Genomic DNA, 12,632 nt, shown 5'->3' on the forward strand with positions numbered 1-12,632 from the left:
TAAGGACACTAATCCTATTGTGTCAGGGCCCCACTGATATGACCTCATTTAACCTTAATTACTTCCTTGCTTCAAATACAGCCACATTATGGGTGAGGGCTTTACATACAAATTTGGGAGAACATATATATTCAGTTTATAACATTCTACTCCAGTCCCCACAAATTCACGTCCTTCTCACATGCAAAATACATTCATTCTATCCCAATAGTCCCAAAAGTTTTAATTCATTCCAGCATCAATTCTAAAGTCTAAAGTTCAAACTATCATCTAAATATTTATATCAGATATGGGTGAGACTGGATGTATGATTCATCCTGAGGCAAAACTTCTCTCCAGCTGTGAGCCCGTGAAACCAGAGGAGTCATGTGCATCTAAACTCCAATGGCAGGACATTCACATTCCAAAAGGGAGAAACTGGGAAGAAGAAACAAAACCTAGCAAGGTAGAATTCCAGTGGATTGTAAGGCTCAAGAATAATCCTCTTTGATTCGATGCTCTGCCCTCCATGCCGGCTGGGGTGGCAGCATCATGCCCAGGCTCTGTAAGGATGGCCCTGGGCAGTGGCATCCTGGGGCCTGAAAAGGAAGAGACCCAACCCTTTGAAACAGAAAACTAGCCCTGCCCTCTGGGCCAGTGGTGGGAATGGCTGCCCTGATGATGTCTGAAGCCCCTTTGGGGTCATTCTTCCCTTTTCTTGAAGGTTGACACATGTTTGCAGTGGGATAGCTCTATTGTAGAATCAAAGAAGCCTGACAACCTTCTTCCCTTATGTCCCCTTTTTCTGTCCCTTTCAGTGCAAGTGGGCAGTGTTTCTGCTGGTATAATCACATCCCTATTTCTGGCTTTTTCTGAGATGGCTGATTAAATTCATGGTTCACACCCTTACTGATCTCCTTACCCAATGGTTGTCTGGAGCAAGCTTTCTCAATGTTTTGTAATATGGATAAGCTGAGGGTTTTCCACATTTCCAAGTTCTGGTTCCCTTTTTCTTAACAATGCCTTCAGTTTACCTTACTCCCCTCACATTTTAGTATAAGCAGTTAGGAGGATCCAGTCCCCACCTTCAACATTTTACTTAGAAATATCAGCTAAATATCCAATTCATCTCTTAAAAATTCTCCCTTCTACAAAACACTAGGACACAATTCAGCAAAGTTGTTTGTCACTGGATTGGCTTTTAGGTGGAGGGATGTGGGGCAGGGAGCTGATGCCCTGATTCATAGGCCATCAGACAGGAAAGGATTTTCTCTTACTCAGAAGACGTCAGCTTTTTGGTTCTAGTCATGCCCTCAACTGATGGGATGCAGCCCACCCACAGTCAAGAGAGCAATCTGCTTTAATCAGCCTATAAACTGAAATGTTAATCTCTTCTAAAAACACCCCCACAGAAACACCTAGAATAATGTTTGCCAAATATCTAGGCACATCGTGGTCCAGTCCATTTGACACATAAAATTAACCATCACACTATCACTTGAAGACAGAGAATGCTAAAATTGCAAATTTGCTGAAAATATAAAAAGAAAATTCACCAAATCCCAGTGTGTGGTTTCTCACAGTACCTCTCTACTGCCCCCAGACACAAGGCTTTGCTGTGAGCAAAGAAAAAACAAAAACTCAGATAACTTCTATGAAAGAAATAGAGAAAAGTAGAGGGAACTACCATCTCAAAAGCACAAGACCTAGATGGTTTCACAAAGGTATTCTACCAAATCCTCAAACCTCAGATAATCCCAATGCTGCAGGAGTCATTCACGAGTACTGAAAAGAAAGGAGAAATTCCAAATTCTTTTTTTGAAGTAAGTATGATACAAATCGATAAGCCACATAAAGACTGTGCAAAAATGAAAACCAAAGACTGATACCATTAATGAATATCTGCGAATGTATAATACAACAAAATATTAACACACAGAATCCAGTATTACTATAAGATAGTAATTTGCAATTAACAAGTAGTTTTTGTTCCTGGAATATAAGTTGGTTCACTATTATAAAATATTTTAGTATCATTTATCATATTAATAAATATAAGGAGGGAAACATACGATTATCTCCATAGATGCTGACAAAAATTTTGACCAAATTTAACACCTTTTTATTATCAAGACACTCAATAGAAACTAAGAGACGCTTTCATAATATAATAACATAATAATAGAAATACAGATAGAAATAGAAATACTTAAGTCCTAACGCGAGAATCTCATTTAATAGGAAAACAGTAGATTAGGAACAGGACAATGTTGTTCACTATGTCTGCTGTTATTGGACATTGTACTAGACTACTCATTAACATGACTCAATAAGAGAAAGCAACTGGTGGCATAAGTACGGGTAAAGAAGTAGAACTATCTCTATTTGCAGATATTATACCTGTCAACTCCCAGAGAATCAATGATAGGACGAACTTAAATTATAAAAGAATTCAGTAACATTTAATCATATAAAGTCAACAGTCTTCATGGACCCAAGCAACAGGCATATGGCAGAGAGAACCACATTTATAATTGCAACAGAGGAGATTAAATGCTTAGGATTAAATTTAACCAGAAGTATGCAAAACCTGTATGATGACAACTTTAAATCATTCCTGAAAGATGCAAAAGTCCGTTTAAAAAAAAAAAAGAGGAGAGCCTGGGTGGGGCAGTTGGTTCAGCAGCCGACTCTTGGTTTGGGCTCAGGTCATGATCTCAGGGTCTTGAGATTGAGACCCACACCCATCTGCATGCTCAGTGCAGTCTGCTTGAGATTCTCTCTCCCTCTCCCTCTGCTCCTCACCACCCCCCCCCACTCATGCTCTCTCTCTGTCACTGAAATAAACAAATCTTAAAAAAAAGTCCCCTTTTTTAGATATGATGACTCAACATGTAAAGTTATCCATTCTCCCTAAATTAATTTATAAGCTCAATGCAATGTCAATAAAAATACCAAAGAGAGATTTTAAGGAGTTCGATACATTAATACTAAAGTTCACATGGAACAAAAAATGTAAGAATAGCCAGGGAAACAATGGAAAAGAAAAAATATGAGCAAGAACTAGCCCTGCATACTAGAAACACCACAACTAAACAGCATGGTGCTGGCACATAAGTAGGCAAATAAATCAGTGGGGTAAAAATAAAAGTCAGGACATACACCCAAATATACATGGATATTTAGAATATGATAGAGGAGGGCATCTCACATCACTGAGGGTAACACGGACTTTATACGAAATGGTTCTTTGACAAATGGAGAGTCATTTGGGCAAAAAACAAAATGAGACCCATATGTCATACAGTATCCAAGATTAGGCTTTAATTACATTAGGGATCTACATATAAAAAATGAAAGTACACAGGTACTAGAGAAAAGCACAGATGAATGCTTCTTTAATCTTGGAGTGCAAAAAGACTTTCTAGCTATGACTAAAAATCCAAAGGCAATAAGAGAAAAACTTGTCAAATTTAACACATAAAAATGAAAAAAAAAATTCTAAGAGGAAAAAAACCCACCATAAACAAAGGGAGAAAACAGCCAATAAACTGGGATAAAATATAACAATATATGTCACAAAGGGCTACTATTTCCTTCTCTTTTATCTTAATTTTTAGCAGCTTCCTATAATGGATTAAAATTGGTTTTCTCTGTCCTCCATCCTGTGTGGGATCTGATGAGATTCTCACATCCATGGAATGATTTTTTAAGTCAAATATGGCAGACCGTCAGCCATTATTTTTCAGACTCCTCATTCTCTGGGACTGCATTTACCCTGATTTTAGATTTTTTTCCATACTGTCCTGCAGGTCATTAACACTATTTTAATTAATTAATTAATCAATCAATTATTGTCTGTGCTGCTGTTTGCATAATTTCCATTTGCCTCATTTCATTGCATGAATCCTTTCTTCTGCAGTGTCTTTTCCGATGTTAAACCAATCTAGGGAATTTTTGTTTTTAGATATTGTATTTTCAATTCTAGAACATCCTTTTGGTCCTTTTTAAGAGATTCCAGATCTCTCCTGAAAACCTGTCTCCTCACCCACTATAGCCACCTTTTCCTGTATATTTATAAAATATTTAACATAGTTATTTTGTCTGCTATTCCCAAAATGTGGGTCCTTTCTGTCTCTGCTTAGTAATTTTTACTGTATACTAAATATTCTGAATGATATATTTACAGAAATTCTATATTCTATTTTCTTTCTCTAAAACTTCTAAGGTTTCGCTAGTAGACAGTGAAATCACTCACTTGAGTCAGCTCACCTTGGTCTTGTGGAGACTTGGAGTTAGGTTTTGTTAGAGCAGATCCATTTGGGTTTTATCTGTATCTCTTAGTCAAAGTCCTTTGAGGATTCATTGAAAAGTTCAAGTTGTAGATCAAGGACCTCTAGTCTGAAAGGATTTTAACTCTAAATTCTGTCTCCCTAGCCATGGATGGCCACCAACACCGAGGCTCCTCTGTCACCCAGCCTTCCTGGAGCTGCTGATGCCAGAGCCATTTGGAGGCTCACCCTGTGCTCCTACAGTCCAGGACCTGGCCAAGAACTTGTTGGAAGTTTGTATGCACACTTGGGAGCTCCCCAAGGGTGGCTCCTTCTTTTCTGGGATGTACTCCATCAATTTCCAGTGAGTGTTGACAATGCCTAATTCTGACCTCTGATTTTTTATCTCATTAAGATGATTGTTCTCTTCCTGAGCTCTCTTTGTTTTATCATATGAATGGACATGAATGCCCTGGGAAAAGAAGTCAGATGAATGTGGGTCTCCGCACTGCAGTTACTTTCTTACAAGGGTTGCATTTTATCCAGTTGCTTTCCCATTGCTTTCCAACAAGTTTATAATTGTAGCAGTGGGAGGGATAGTCGAATACAAGCTACTCTGCCATTATTAGAAGCCACAAGTCCTATGTTAATAATGAATATTTAACATGTCCTAAAAATTAGTAACATAAAAAAAACACAATAGAAAAAAATTTTAAAGATATAATCAATTGGGCACTTCACAGGAGAGGCAATAGATGAGAAATAAACATATGAAAATATGAAAGAATGCTCAGCCTTATTAGTAGCTAGAGAAAAACAAAGTAAGACCATAATGAGATAATGGTTTATATCTATCTGAATAACAAAAATTAAAAAGGTAGGTGATACGAAATGGTAGGGGGAATGTGGATCAATAATAGAATGTCAAATATTCTGGTGAAAATGTAAATTGGGAAGGACAGTAGTCAATATCTTGTCAATTTGAATATTCATATAACCTAGGACCTAGCATTTCCACTTCTGTTCAAGAGAAACTTTGATACATGTTGCAATAGATTTTCTATGATCAACTTAGTATTATCCCCAGTCTTTTCTATACTTTCTACATAGAAAGGAGGCAGCATAGAAACTATAGTTCCCAGATGTCTTGTCAATAGAATTATGGGTTAGATGATACCATTATGAACCACTTCTGTGAAATTAGAAAGGTCAAAAAGGAAGAGAAGCCATTAGCTTCCCAAAGCAGCAGCAAGCAAAGTGGGGAACATTGATAGGGAATAGAAACAAGGTATTTCCAGGGCTTCTGATCATTCTGCTGAAAATAGCCCACTTCACTAGTGTGCGGAGTGAGATCATTGGCAAAGGCTTCCCTGCACCTCAAGATTTCCTAAAAGTCAACTGCAGTCTCTCTGACCTTCTCTTCTCAAGTCCTTCAAACAAATGTGTAAGCCCCTAATGCCCTGTATTAAATCCCTTCCTATTCAATATACTCTGAATAGAGGTTTTTTAAAAAAAATTTTTACAATAAAAACAATGTGAATGCCATCAACTCAAGAACAGATATATAAGTGTGGTGTGTACATAAAATAAAATACTTTACATCAACAACATGGACAGAATCTTAATCATGAATGAAAAGGAAGTCCCAGAAGATTTCATACACAAGTACCCTTTTAATAAGGTACAATAATATGCAAAAGTAATCCATTTATTTTAGGCATAGATCTCTGTGCGTCATAAAAAACTTTTAAAAAGCAAATGAAAAACACAAAACTTATGACAGTGGAGTTAGAGAAATAGAGACAAGATAAAAAAGGAACATAGAGACATATGTAAGTTATTGCATAAGTTTCTGTTAATGACTTACTTTGCTGGCATATTCATGGATACCCACTGTATTGTGAAAATAAATACTAAATAAATTAGTTAAAAATGATACTGGCTACAGGGCACCTCGGTGGCTCAGTTGGTTAGGCATCTGACTCTTGGTCTCAGCTCAGGTCTTTATCTCAGTGTTGTGAGTTCAAACCCTGCATTGGGCTCCATGCTAGGCATGGCGCCTACTTAAAAAAAAAGAAAAGAAAAGAAAAGATACTGGCTAGAGCAATGATGTTAATGTGTTCATGAACCCAGGATTAAAACAAACCCAATTTTGTGTACCCAAATCTTAAAATAAAACCTCAGTACATGGTCTTAACAACCGGAGAGTACATCAGTCAACTGGAAGATGGGACTGAAGAATTATTTTAAATGTAGCACAAAAGAGAAAAAAAAAAGATGAAAAGCTATAAGAAAATTTAAAACATTTGGAATAGAAACCCCAAACTGGGTATATCTATAATGATATTTCTAGAAGCAAATAAGGAAAAGCATGAAAGATAGGCAATACTGGGGTGGGGGGGAGCCAATTGTTTCCCAGAACTAGGAGGAAAAAAACATGAGTCGTTAGGTTGTCAGTGCTCAGTAAGAGCCAGGAAAGAAAACAAATATAAAACCTCACTCAAAATGCCATAGCACAAACATAACTATAAAGAGAAAAAAAGGGGCGCCTGGGTAGCTCAGTCGGTTAAGCATCCAACACTTGATTTCCAATCAGATCATGCTCTCAGGGTTGTGAGATTGAGCCCTGCATTGAGCTCTATGCGGGGAGTGGAGTCTGCTTAAGATTCTCTTTCTTCCTCTGCACCACCCCCTCTCATGCTCTCTCTGTAAATAAATGAATGAATAAATAATAAACAAATAAATAAAATAAATCACAAAATCTACCAGGGAGAAAAGAAAGATTATCCTCAAAAATAAGAATCAGACTGGCATCCGATTGCTTATCAGTACCATAGACTGCAAGAAAGCAGTGGAAAAATACATCTAAATTCTGGGAGAAAATAACTTTGAATCTAGAACTCAATGCACAATAAAACTTCAAGAACAAAAGCTAAATGAACATATTTTAATATGTTTAAACACTTAAACTTCTACTACCTATAAACTCTCACAGAAGTAAACTCTTCTAACAAGAAAAGAAGTAAACACAGAAGGAAAACTTTGATTAAAAAAGATGTAATAGCAAGCAATATATAAGCAATGAGGTCCATTAGTAATAGGTGAATAGTGAGAATAAACAAAATTATTTTAATAATTAGTTGAAATTAAAAATTAGATGATAGCATGGGTTATGGTGGGTTTTTTGAGGGGGCTGGGCTGGTGGTTAGTGAGTGGAACGCAGAATAAAAAACATTCCAACATTTTTAACTTCCTGGAGGAGACAGGAGGTAACTGAAGAGCATCAGCTCTTGTTAGAAACGTTAATGTGTACTTATGGGTGTTAAAAATTTATAGGTAAATAGGGAGGGTAGAAATTGAAAGGATAGCTTTAAACCAATACAGGAAAAAATAGAACGAAGAAATCTTGAACAACTCAACAAAAGCACGATGGAGAAGAAAAGGAAACGATGACCAAGCATGGTACAGGCTCCTCATCTTATTGTGCTTCTCTTTATTGTATTTCACAGATACTGCATTTTTTTGACAAATGGAAGGTTTGTGGCAACCCTGCCTCCAGCAGATCTATTGGTGCCATGTTTCCAACAGCGTTTGCTCAATTGGTCTCTGTCACATTCTGGTAATTCTTGCAACATTTCAAATTTTTTGTTATTACTGTATTTGTTATGGTGATTTGTGATCAGTGACTTTGATCTTTCATCTTACCATTGCAATTGTTTTGGGGCACCAGAACCGAACCCATGTAAGATGGCAAAATTAATTGATAAATGTGTGTGCTCTGACTGGTCCACTGACCACTATTGTCCCATTCTCTCTCCTCCTGCTCTCTGAGACACAACAGTATTGTTTCAGTATTGAAACTATGCCAATTAATCATCCTACAATAGCCTCGAAGTGTTCAAGTGAAAGGAAGAGTCACAAGTCTCTCACTTTAAATCAAAAGCTAGAAATGATTAAGCTCAGCGATGAAGGCATGTGGAAAGCTGAGATAGGCTGAAAGCTCAGCCTCTTGTGTCAGCCAAGCTGTGAACGCCAAGAGAAGCTCTTGAAGGAAAGGGAAGTACCACTCCCATGAACACATGAATGATAAGAAAGCTGATACGGAGAAAGTTTGAGGGGTGTGGACAGAAGATCAAACCAGCCACAGCATTCCTTTAAGCCAAAGCCTCATCCACAGCAAGGCCCTAAATCTCTTCAATTCTTTGCAGGCTGAGAAAGCTGAGGAAGCCACAGAAAAGTCTGAAGCTAGGAGATGTTCGTTCATGAGGTTTAAGGAAAGAAGCCATCTCTATAAAGTAAAAGTGCAGAGTGAAGGAGCAAGGGCTGATGGAGAAGCTGCAGCAAGTTCTCCAGAAGACTGAACTGAGACAGTTAATACAAGTGGCTGCACTAAGCAATGGATTTATAATGCAGGTGAAACAGCCTTCTGTGGAAAGAAGATGCCATCTAGGACTTTCAGAGCTACAGAGAAGTCAATGCCTGCCTTCAAAGGACAGGCTGACTCTCTTGTTAGGGGCTAACGCAGCTGCTGACTTGAAGTTGAAGCCAATGCTCATTCACCATTCCGAAAATCCTAGGGCCCTTAAGAACGATGCTAGATCTACCCTGCCTGTGCTCTGTAAATGGAACAACAAAGCTGATGACAGCACATCTGTTTACAACATGGTTTATCAAATATCTTAAGCCTGCTGTGATCATCTACTGCTCAGAAAAATGGTCTTTTTCAAAGTATCGGTGGTCAATGACAATGCACCCAGTCACCGAAGAACTGGTGGAGATGGACAGTGAGATAAATATTGTTTTCATGCCTCCTGACACAACATCCATTCTGAAGCCCAAGGATCAAGGAGTGATTTTGACTTCCAAATCATATTATTTTGGAAATACATTTCATAAGGCTATATAGCTATCATGGATAGTAATTCTTTGGGGGGTTCTGAGCAAAGTCAATGGAAAACCTTCCGGAAAGAGTTCACCATTCTAGATATCATTCAGAATGTTCATGATTCATGGGTAGAGGTCAAAATACCAACATGAACAGAAGTTTGGAAGAAGCTGACTCCAACCCTCATGGATGACTTGAAGGGGTTCAAGACTTCAGTGGAGGAAATCACTGCAGATGTGGTGGAAACAGCAAGAAAGCTAGAAGTGGAGCCTGAAGATGGGACTGCATTGCTGCCATCTTACGATCAAACTTGAGAGGATGAGGAGTTGCTTCTTATGGGCGAACAAAGAATGTGGTTTCTTGAGATGGAATTTACTCCTGGTGGAGATGCCATAAAGATTGTTGGAATGACGACAAAGGATTTAGAATATTACATAAACTTAGTTAATCAAGCAGCAACAGGGTTTGAGAGGTTGGACTCCAATTCTGAAAGAAGTTCTACGATGGGTAAAATGCTACCAAACCACATCACATACTACAGAGAAATCATTTGTGAAAAAAAGAGTCCATTGATGTGGCAAATTTCATTTTTGTCTTAAGAAATGGACACAGCCACCCACACCTTCGGCAACCACCACCTGAACAGTCAGAGGCCAGCGACATCAAAAGAACACCCTCCACCAGCAAAAAGATTAGGACTCACGGACATCTCAGAGGATGTTTAGCATTTTTTACCGATAAAGTATTTATTTTTATTTTTTTATTAATAATTTTAATTTTGTTATATTAGTCACCATACAGTACATCCCCAGTTTTTGATGCAATGTTCCATGATTCATTAGTTGCGTATAACACCCAGTGCACCATGCAATATGTACCCTCCTTACTACCTATCACCAGCCTATCCCATTCCCCCGCCCCCCTCCCCTCTGAAGCCCTCAGTTTGTTTCCCAGAGTCCATAGTCTCTCATGCTTCATTCCCCTTTCTGATTACTCCCCCTTCATTCTTCCCTTCCTTCTCCTACCGATCTTCCTATTTCTTATGTTCCATAAATGAGTGAAACCATATGATAATTCTTTCTCTGCTTGACTTATTTCACTTAGCATAATCTCCTCAAGTCCCATCTATATTGCTGCAAACGTTGTGTAATCGTTCTGATATTTTTAAATTTAGCTACCTACGTTGTTTTTTTTAGATGTAATGCTATTTCACACTTAATGGACTACAGTATAGTATAAACATAACTTCTATAAGCACTGGGAAACCAAAACATTTATTTGACTCACTTTATTGCAATATTCGCTTTGCTGTGGTGATCTGGAACCCAACCTGCAGTATCTCCAAGGTATGCCTAGAAATAGAAAATGTGCGGAAAAGGAAGATCCTAGCAACTGTAGTAAATGTGACTAACTTATTAAAAGAGAACCTCAGAATAGGTAATATAATATACAGATAGAGGCTATTTACAAAATGTACAGAGCTGAATGAAAAGGAAACAGAGAGGCTGAAAACAAGGGATGGGGAAAAATGCAAAACAGTCAAACACTAACAAAAAAGAAGAAAGTGCAATGATCTTAAATGTGACAAAATAGGATCTAAAGAACACAGACATTTTAGATATCAATAAATGAAAAGTTGTAATGATGAAATAGAAAATTTTGAACTTGAATGAACCCAAATAAAACTTACATAGAGAGCAAAAGTTGATAGAAACACAGAGAGAAACAGACAAACCCACAATCACAGTGCGTATCTGTCATATAGTGACAGATCAAGTACCCCAAAAAAGCAAGGCTGTAGGAGATTTGAACACCAAAATGAACAAATTCGCTGTAACAGGTTTGTATAGAACTTTGCATTCCTAAAGACAGGGAATGTACACTGTTCTATGCAAAGACCATTTACAAAGACTGTTCTAGACACAAAGGAAATCTCAACAAATTCCACACTATTAGTATCAAGATGACCACATTACACACAATAAAACTACTAAATCCATATATCTGGGATTTTTTCCCCCACGTGTCAATAATGAATGAGTTAAGCAGGAAAACAAAATGAAAATTGCAAAATACTTAATAATGTGAAAAAAATCCTATATATCAAGGCCAGTGGGATAAAGGCAATTATACACTTCAAATTATTTCCTAAAAACACTACAGATTAAATAACCGAATATTTCCACAGCATATGCTAGAAAAGGAATCACAAAATGAACCCAGATAAAGCAATGGTAAGAAAAAAGATACAACCCCATAATGAAAATAAGCATACAAAAAAAAAAAAAAAAAACCCTAGAATTAATTAAAGCAAACTGGTACCTCACTTAAAACACTAATGAAATACTTTTGTGAGTATATCAAAGGAAAACACATGAAATGGTAAGAAGAACAAAAATAAATAAGTTTCAAATAAAATACAACTCAATAAATATCTCTATAAATCAAGACATTTTTAATTTTTAAAATTGTAACATTTCAAAATTACCAAGAATCTCAGAAACTCGAATGACAGGGACAGTTTTCTAGAAAAATATAAATTACCAAAGAGAAGTAGAAAACCTGAACAGACTAATTAGCACAGCATAAATTGAAAAAAAAAAAATTGCCAGCATTCTAGTATCCCAAGGTTACTGGTATCATACCAAGCAAGGTTTTATCAACTTGAATGAGCTTAACCTGGCACTGTACTCATTTCTAGTAGCAAGGTTTTGTAGACACTAAAATGAACTATGAATAGGAATTTATTCAGCACATACATTTCATGCTTATAGACAATTAAGACCTGGTCGTTCTTGCAAATACGGCAGCCTTTACTAAATTTGTGGGTTTTAGGGGCCCCTGGGTGGTTCAGTTGGTTAAGCATCTGCCTTCGGCTCAGGTCATTATCCCAGAGTCCTGGGATCGAGCCCCGCATCAGGCTCCCTGCTCAGCAGGAGAGTCTGCTTCTTCCTCTTCCTCTGCTCTTACCCCCGCTTGTACTTACTGTATCTCTCAAATAAATAAATAAAATCTTTAAAAAATTTTTTTTAAAAATTTGTGGTTTCTAAAAATCTAAATACTATAAAAATGGTTAGGAATAAAGGAATTGCTTTCCTATCCAGTGGCATTCTTAGTGAATCCCATTAATTTTATAATGTCCTTCGCCTTGGAATTGTTCATTATTTCACAGGGACCTTGCTTTTCAGGTTTCCAGATTTAATAACAGATGCCTAGGTTGTGCTTGATGACGAAACTGTAAGAGAATAAATGTATAGAACAATATAGAAAGGCTCTTCCTTTCAGTATTCCAGGTTTCTAAATGAACGGCAGGGTGAGGAGGGTGACAGAGAGGTAAAAGTAAACTTTTAAAGCCACAATTAACATAAACTATTGATGCTGATAATCACTGGGGTAGGCAGAATAATGGCTTCCCAAAGATGTCCAAGCCCTAATCCCTAGACCACTGAATGTGTTGCCTTACTGGCAAGAGGATTGCAGATCCATAGGACATTGAG

The 12,632-nt window shown here is 37.4% G+C and overlaps 1 long non-coding RNA gene across 1 annotated transcript in view; it reads right to left on the reverse strand.

Moving 5' to 3' along the window:
• LOC123001713 (uncharacterized) overlaps positions 1 to 12,632 on the reverse strand; it is a 340,673-nt gene that overhangs the window by 114,178 nt on the left and 213,863 nt on the right. The gene's annotated exons all lie outside the window — the stretch shown is intronic.

The sequence above is a fragment of the Ursus arctos genome, unplaced genomic scaffold, assembly GCF_023065955.2.
Source record: "Ursus arctos isolate Adak ecotype North America unplaced genomic scaffold, UrsArc2.0 scaffold_31, whole genome shotgun sequence".
Classification (NCBI taxonomy): Eukaryota; Metazoa; Chordata; class Mammalia; order Carnivora; family Ursidae; genus Ursus; species Ursus arctos.